This window comes from Pristiophorus japonicus, chromosome 12 (genome assembly GCF_044704955.1).
Source record: "Pristiophorus japonicus isolate sPriJap1 chromosome 12, sPriJap1.hap1, whole genome shotgun sequence".
NCBI lineage: Eukaryota > Metazoa > Chordata > Chondrichthyes > Pristiophoridae > Pristiophorus > Pristiophorus japonicus.
The window spans coordinates 180,409,171-180,417,393 of NC_091988.1; the positions used below are offsets into that span (position 1 = coordinate 180,409,171).

An 8,223-nucleotide genomic window follows, 5' to 3' on the forward strand; every position below is an offset into this window, starting at 1 on the left:
CAGCTTCTGATCCAATCTGTCAAAGCTAGCTGTTGTGTTCTGTAAAGTTTTGCTGTAAGTGATTCGCTAAGGCGAAAACTCTGCATTACTGAAATTGCATTTGACAGCAAATGGAAATGTGTGCAAAATGCTTGGAAAGATTTGAATTCCTATTAGCTTATGCTTCAGTAATGTAGAAAATGTTATTGCAGGGAATGCATGTTAATGCTGAACAGAAATACTTTGGAACGTTTAACAATAAAATTAATAATACTACAAACAATAATTTACAGCATAATTATTTAAATCATAGAAATCTGAAAAAAGCAGGGTGGATTTTATTTTAAAGATTCTGCTCTCGATTTTATTTCTGGATGAGTTATCATGCCCTTAAGGGTCAAGAAAGCATGCCAATATTTAAAGGTCTATGGCAATGGGAGTCAAGGATTAGTATAGTCAAAAAAAGATTGAAATGTGGTCAGGTGTCATTATAAAATTTTGCACATCTTTAATGCATCAATAACAATCTTGCATCTCGCATCTTCCTGTCACATATCGAAGAATCAAAGGCATTTTAAAAATAGAAAGATGTGTAAGGAGGTGATCGACAGAAACTTCCCACAACAATTAGGCACTAATTACTTTCTGGGTGTGCCCACTTAGATCGCTTTTCCACAGGGAGCATCTGAACAATGGCCTCGGAATTTGATCAGGTTAAATAGCTGCCTCTAAGTTGCTGAACAGCATTGTGCTCCAGACTACAGCAGATAAACGAATGAAACAAAAAGATTTTCAAGAGCCAATTTAAAATAGTGGAAAATTCAGTTTTAAAATACACACCCTATAATGTCTGCCATTAAAATTCAAATGTATACAAGACATGTATTTATTCTGAAAATATGAAGAAAAGATTAACCCAGTCTTCCCCACACCCCCCCCTCCCCCCAAAAAAAATATACCATACCTAATTATGTTACTCTGTAGATTGAGCAGACAAAAAAGACAAACAAAGAGAAAACCGAGTAGTGCCGATTTCAGTTAATAAATGGTACCATGATCGTGCCGCTGGGCAAAGACCTCAACCTGAGACCCAATTGAAATTCGGCCTCGACCTCATCTGCATGAAACTAACGAACTGCGTTTGCCAATCGGGTGTCTCGATGCAGCTCACCAGTCAGGGCTTAGAGATTTTATCTGTTCGAACGCCGAGCCAGCAGAGAGATGGGGAAGTCACATAGAGGAGTAGTGAGCCTGGGCCATCAGCGGTCTGCAGTATTTTTGTACTCTCCAGAACTGAAACCATTTAAAAAAGGTTTCGATACCTTTTTGTGGGAGGCCACTGGAAACCTAGAACAAGTTCTAGCTAAGATCAAGTGTAGTATCTGTTCTTATCAGTTTAATATCCCCTATAGGGACATGATATTGAATTGATTTTTGGACAGGGAGCTGGATCAGGGGCATGCCCCGTCCACTCCATGCACCGACCTGGTATTGCAATATTTCCAGGAACGGTGCAACTTCGCCTCTCGGCCTTTTGGCCTAAGATCAAACACATTGGCGCAAAGTGATCTTTGGCGTTAGGGTTGATCTGGATCGAAATTGGATAAAAAAATAAAAAAAAGAGTGGAGCACCATCCAATTGACGCTAAAATCAGTGTTAGAAGCCAAATTTGCATATTCAAGGCGTCTGTTTCAGGCGGGCACCCTGGTTTTGGCAGCCGGCGCATGCTGTCCAACTTTAAAAAATATATTAAATGCCAGAATTTCATCCTTAAAAGGACATTAGTGAACCAGTTGGGTTTTTACGACAATCTGAAAGCTTCAGGGTCACTTTTACTGATACCATGCTGGGATTTGAACATGTGTTCTCTGGATTATTAGTCTCGGCCTTTGGATGGTCAAGTAACATAAACAATACACCATCACCTTCTCAGGACAACTAGGAATGGACCATTAATGTGGTCTTGTCACTGTCACCCTCATCTAATGAACACAGTTTTGAAATTCTGTCAAGCTGCAGAAAATATCAGCCATGACAAGCTGAAATCATTAGCACAAAGATCAGGGATATTCAGAATTATCTAGTTCCTGGAAATGTTCATCATCTAGAAACTAGAAGATTATTTGATGTGACCCATGAGTACCTGTGCCATCATTTCACTCTAAAATTGGCTTTGTTTGGCTCAATTTAGGTTTTCTGCACAGAACCAAATATTCCTGAAACCATGGTGTAGAAATTGCCCCTCGCCCAAAACGAGATGCACGCACCCCATTTAGATGCTTTTTTTAAAGACAGCTGCAGTTCAGGTCGACTCTTTCTGCTCTTTGTTTTTTTTTGTTTTCATCCGGAAGTCGGTCATAATGGGGGCGGTAACTACACCTGAGGGGCAAAACGCAGCGGTGACAGCAACTGAGGGGCGGAAGTTGGGGGCGGTGCGTATTCACCGATGTGATCATCGCGGAGCCGCGTCACACGGCTTTCCACTCCACTTGAAGGGGAGAGCCTCTGCACTTTTTCAACTCCGGCCCACTGGGCCACCAGGGAGTGTTCTGGCCGGGCCTTTCAGAGAATCATAGCTTCAGTTCAAATCTTTACTAATAATTCTGAAGAGAAACCACATTTCCCACAAGATAGAAAAGCTTACTATTTGCACAATGACAAAAATAGCACTTTGACAGTAATAATAAATCAGAGGGAGATTTATTATTAACAGAGCAGAATTGGCACACAAATGTTGATCAAGATAGAATCAGATTAATATATATCTTTGATAGATATTACACAAATAATAAGTCAAAATAAAAACAATTAACTGCAGCACTTTTCATCCTCCTCCACACCATTTTGCTGGTAGATGGTAGCGCCTGTTTATGGAATTGTCGCTACAGTTTTTACGATTAGAGGGTAAGGCAAAACACTCAGATGCCAGAGTTTTCTGTGGTCGGTGCGGATGCGATTGGAGGTGGGTCGGGTGGGCAATTTGAAATAAGTTGGAGTGGGTCAGGAACCCGCCATCATCCCGCCCCCACGAGCCTTTCCCCCGGGCACGTTTGTCGGGGCGACAGCAACCCTAACGGCAGGGGAGGGCGACCTAATATAAATAATTAGCAGCTTGTTGTTAGACCCTTAAGCTCCTTTTTTTAGCCTACCTTTCAAATTACCCTGCATGACCATGGGATTCACACAGCTCGGGAACCACGCCTGTCAATCTGAGGCAGGAGTTGAGTGTCCATTGATCTAGCTGATTAGTTGACAGCATGAAATGTATTATAAAAGCTGCCATCTCACAGTGGATCACTTTCCTCAGGCAGAAGCTGTTGCTGACTGTATTCCCAGCACAGATTTAGCTTTCGAGAGGTTGCAAGTGTTTCCAGCAAAGTCCCCATCCAGTCTCACGTCATTTGTAGAACTTATCACACTACTGACAGATCGCTTCTCTCATCTTTACTTGACCTGCTATCTATTCCATCAGCATGGGTGCCATTTATAGCGTCTCACCTTGGTCCTCAGATTCAGACCATGATGAGCCCCAATGCCAGCAGCAGCAGGCACACCAGCAGCACCAACAACACCACCAACCTTCTCCTCAAACACCTGATGCTCCACAGGATGGAGAGCATCAGCACAGGGCTGCATCATGCCGGAGGCAATACCCACAACAACCGCCAGCACAGATGCGAGTCAGGAGGAAGAACTTCCTTCTGGCTCGGAAGTCGTTTCCTCAGAAACATCTTCCCCTCCACCACCCCCTGAGCCGATCCTGCCACCATCAGCCCCTCCCACCCCCCCCCCCCCACAGCAAGAAGTCTTGACGTCGCCCGCTGCACATCCGCCTCGTCCCGCTACCCGGGGATTCAAATGGGGGGCTATGACACGGGAGGGGGGGGGTGGAGGACCTGGAGGGAAATGTGGCTGCAGGTAGGGAGGGGGCTGTTTTATTATTGTTATTGTTGTCTTTTCTTATTGTTGTTGCTGTTTTATAAATTATTTGTTGGGTGATTGTTGGGGGTGGGGAGGATTGTTACAGTTGAAAAATATAGTTACATTGTTAACTTATTATAATTTTTAATTGAATTTTACAATTGTTGTGCAGTGTCTTCTAATAACGTAAGTTAAGGTAAAACGTGAATACAATTGTTGGAAAACAATGGCCAGACCAGGTAAGAATGAAACGTTACTCAACAACAAGTGTTGTCTTTCAATAACTGTAACTGTAACTGTCAGCAATGTAAGCTCATGCAAAGCATTCATTTATGAGCTGCTGACAAGAGTTTTGCAGCTGCGTAACTCCCACGGGGTTTTTCCAGTCTTACAGGCATGGGGGCATGGGTTCATCGCCAGGCTGATTGTCCTCCCCAAGGTCCTGATCATCCTCCTCCTCCTCCTCGTCTGCTTCTTCCGCCTCCGCGCTCTCCTGAGGTGGACCGGCAGCCCCATCTGGCAATTGTTGTCCTCTCCTTGAGCCCAAGTTTCCACATGATTTGCGCCTGATTTTTAGGAGCAACTGGTGGAGAACGGACTATCTTAGAAATCGCAATTCTCCACATTTTTTTTTCTGCAGTTCTAGTCAGGTAGAACAGTTCTACTTTGGAACAGAATTTTTTCTTCAAAAGGGGGCGTGTCCGGCCACTGACGCCTGATTTGAAAGTTTCCACAGTGAAAACGTACTCCAAACTAAAGTAGAATGGAGCAAGTGAAGATTTTTGTAGAACTGAAAAAACCTGTTCTACACATTAAAAAATCAGGCGCAGGTTACAAATTAGGCGTCCAGAACGAGGTGGGGGGGGGTGGGGAAGTCATTAAATTCTATAATAAATCCTTATTTATACTTATACAAATATTATACAAATAAATCCAACCTGAATAAACATTTATAAGCAAAGAAAAGATTAAATAAACCATCTTTCTACCTGTGTGAAAGTGCTTCAGGCAGGCCTTTCGGGATCGAAGGCTGAACGGGCTGGCCCGAGACTTCGGGCAGGGCCCGTCCCCAGCACCAGATTTACAGGTAGGTGGCGTCGGGTTGGGTCGGGTCGGGTCGGTTCGGGTCAGGTCGGGAGGGGGAGAGAGAGAGAGAGAGGGGGAGGGAGAGAGAGAGAGAGAGGGGGGGGAGGGAGAGAGAGAGAGAGAGGGGGAGGAGGTCAGGTCGGATCCAGTCCGGGAGCGGGAGTCGGGTCGGGTTGGGTCGGGTCCAGTGGGGGGGGGGGTCGGGTCGGGGGTCGGGAACGCAGGTCGGGTTGGGTCCAGTCGGGGGGGCGGGGATCGAGAACAGGAGCGCGGGTCGGGTCGGGTCCAGTCGAGGAGCAGAAACAGGAGCGCGGGTCGGGTCGGGTCCAGTCGGGGAGCGGGAACAGGAGCGCGGGTCGGGTCGGGTCCAGTCAGAGAGCGGGAACAGGAGCGCGGGTCGGGTCGGGTCCAGTCGGGGGGGGCGGAGCGGGAACAGGAGCGCGGGTCGGGTCAGGTCGGGTCCAGTGGGGGGGGGGGTCGGGTCGGGGGTCGGGAGCACGGGTCGGGTTGGGTCCAGTCGGGGGGGCGGGGAGCGGGAACAGGAGCGCGGGTCGGGTCAGGTCGGGTCCAGTGGGGTGGGGGGGGTCGGGTCGGGGGTCGGGAGCGCGGGTCGGGTTGGGTCCAGTCGGGGGGGCGGGGAGCGGGAACAGGAGCGCGGGTCGGGTCGGGTCCAGTCGGGGAGCGGGAACAGGAGCGCGGGTCGGGTCAGTCGGGGGGGGGGGGGGGGGGGGGGCGGGTGTCGGGTCGGGTCAGTCGGGGGGGGAGCGGGTGTCGGGTCTGGTCCAGAGGCAGGGGGGAGCGGGTGTCGGGTCTGGTCGGGGGGGGGGGGGGGGCGGGGAAGCAGGAGCTGGGCGTGGGAGGAGCCTTATTCACGCAGCCCCAGTGAGGCCATTCGGCCAGGGCTAGGGGCTGCGTGCTTCGGGCCCCTCCCACACAGTTCGGCGCCTGGAGCTACTGCACTTGCGTGCCCACTGTAGCGTGCATGTGCAGAGGTCCCGGCACTGTTTTCAGCGCAGGGACCTGGCTCCACCCCCCCCACAGCTAGTGCTGGCTGCGCCGAGGACCAGAGGACCTGCAGGTAGGTGGAGAATACCGAGGATTTTTTTAAACGCACTTTGTGGCGCGAAAAACGGGCGTCCAGGTCGGGACTGCGCCGTTCTAGGCGCGTGTGGAAACTTGGGCCCCTTATAGCTAGTTTATGCAACATGCAGCACACCACAGTAAACTCAGCGACCTGGTCAGTGCGGTATTGCAGGCTGCCTCCAGAGTGGTCCAGGCATCTGAAGCACTGCTTCAGCACTCCAATTGTCTTTTTGACGATATTGCGTGTAGCTATATGGCTTTCATTGTAACACTTCTCGACTTCCATCTGTGGATTACGCAGGGGAGTCATGAGCCAGCTGGCAAGGCCATATCCTTTATCCCCAGCATCCAACCGTGACCTTGTGGCTGACTGTTAAACAGGTCAGAGACAGTGCTCTCATGCAAGATGTGCGCATCATGGATGCTGCCTGGAAAATTAGCATTAACTGCCATCATTATTTGGTTGTCGTCAATAACGAGCTGCACATTCAGGGAGTGGAATCCCTTTTGGTTACGAAACACCTCCGCATCCTGTAAAGGTGCTCTCAGGGCGATGTGCATACAATCTATTGCTCCCTGCACCTTGGGGAAGTTTGCTATTCTCGAGAAACCCAAAGCTCTCTCAGTCTGTGCCTCCCTAATCATAGGGAAGCTTATAAAGTCCATCCTGAATATGTAAAGGACTTCAGTCACCTGTCGAATGGAGCAGTGTGTGGCATGCTGAGAGATACCACAGATGTCGCCAGCTGAAGCCTGAAAGGAGCCCGATGCGTAGAGGGAAAGTGCCGCAGTAACCTTTACCTCAACAGGCAGTGCAGTCCTGATGGTGCTGGTAGGCTGCAGATCTTCCTTAATTAGCTGGCATATCTCAGCGATGACCTCCTTTCGGAAGCGCAGCCCCCTAAGGCACATGTTATCAGACAAGTTCAGATATGATTGCTTTTCCCTGTAAGTTCGTCGAGTGTCGGGTCTCCTCCTCCGCATCAGTCTGTCACCTCATTGATTGGGCTCTTCACTAAACCCAACTTCAGTCTCCAGCATGTATTTACAAATAATGGTAGAGAAGTTGCAGACCCCATCACGAATGCTATAAATGCCCTTTATGGTCCTCAATAAATATAAATGTAAGCAGATCAGTCAGTAAGGCCCTTAAATAACTCACAAATTAAAATTATCCTGATAAGCCCCTTCTTCAAGCAGCCTCTCACTTTCTCCGATGTTCAAAATGGTGTCCATAGTACGGAGTCCTGTGAACAGTGCTAGGTAGGAGCAGCTTTTCTCCAGCGATCTTCTCGATGAACGATCAGCCCGGCAATGTGTGGGCGATGTGTCGAAAGTTGCGGTGGGCGATCATCTCGGCGATGTGAAATTCTTGTGCACCGAAAGTTGGGCCAGCGATCTTTGGATGATGTTCCGGCCCAACTTTCCATTTTTTTTTTTAAGTAAAATGGGCAACAGCCAGCCTATTTGGGTGATAGATGGGTGATAGTCTAACCCTAAAAGATTTACAACTCTCTGAGTGAAGAAATTCCTCATCATCTCTGTGTTAAATGGCCTACCCCTTATCCTGAGACTATGGCCCCTCGTTCTAGACACTCCAGCCTGGAAAAACAACCTCTCAGCATTTACCCTGTCAATTTCCTTCAGACTCTTGTATGTTTCAATGAGATCACCTCTCATTCTTCTAAACTCCAGAGAGTAGATGTCCATTCTTCATAATCTCTCCTCATAGGACAACCCTCTCATCCAGGGAACCAATCTAGTACCATTGGATCTCTATTTCAACTGGATGCCTCTGATAAAAGTTCCACTGGTGGCAAAACCAAAAAGGTTCTGCTGTTGGGTCCGCCAGTTTAGTTTTGACCAATGTTAAGGAAGGTCTAGCCAAAATCAGTAACATATATTCAATGTAAGCAGAGCAGACAACAACATAATTAGTTTAATTAGGCCAGTGATACAAAAACAGCAATAAATATTTTTGCTAGAAATTTGATGATGCACGCACTTCTTGTCATATAAGCATAAACATCAAAAGATGCGTCCAGAGCCCACTCCTGAGGCAGGCAATAATCTTTTACATATGCAAATAAGGGGTCTAAAGCCAGTTTGAGGTCCCTCCTGTAACATTTGTAAAAAACCGGGTCAGCTGCATT

General features: G+C 48.0%; 1 pseudogene; it reads left to right on the forward strand.

Moving 5' to 3' along the window:
* Positions 1-1,331: 1,331 nt before the first annotated feature.
* On the forward strand, positions 1,332-1,501 carry LOC139277891 (U2 spliceosomal RNA; annotated as a pseudogene).
* Positions 1,502-8,223: the final 6,722 nt, after the last annotated feature.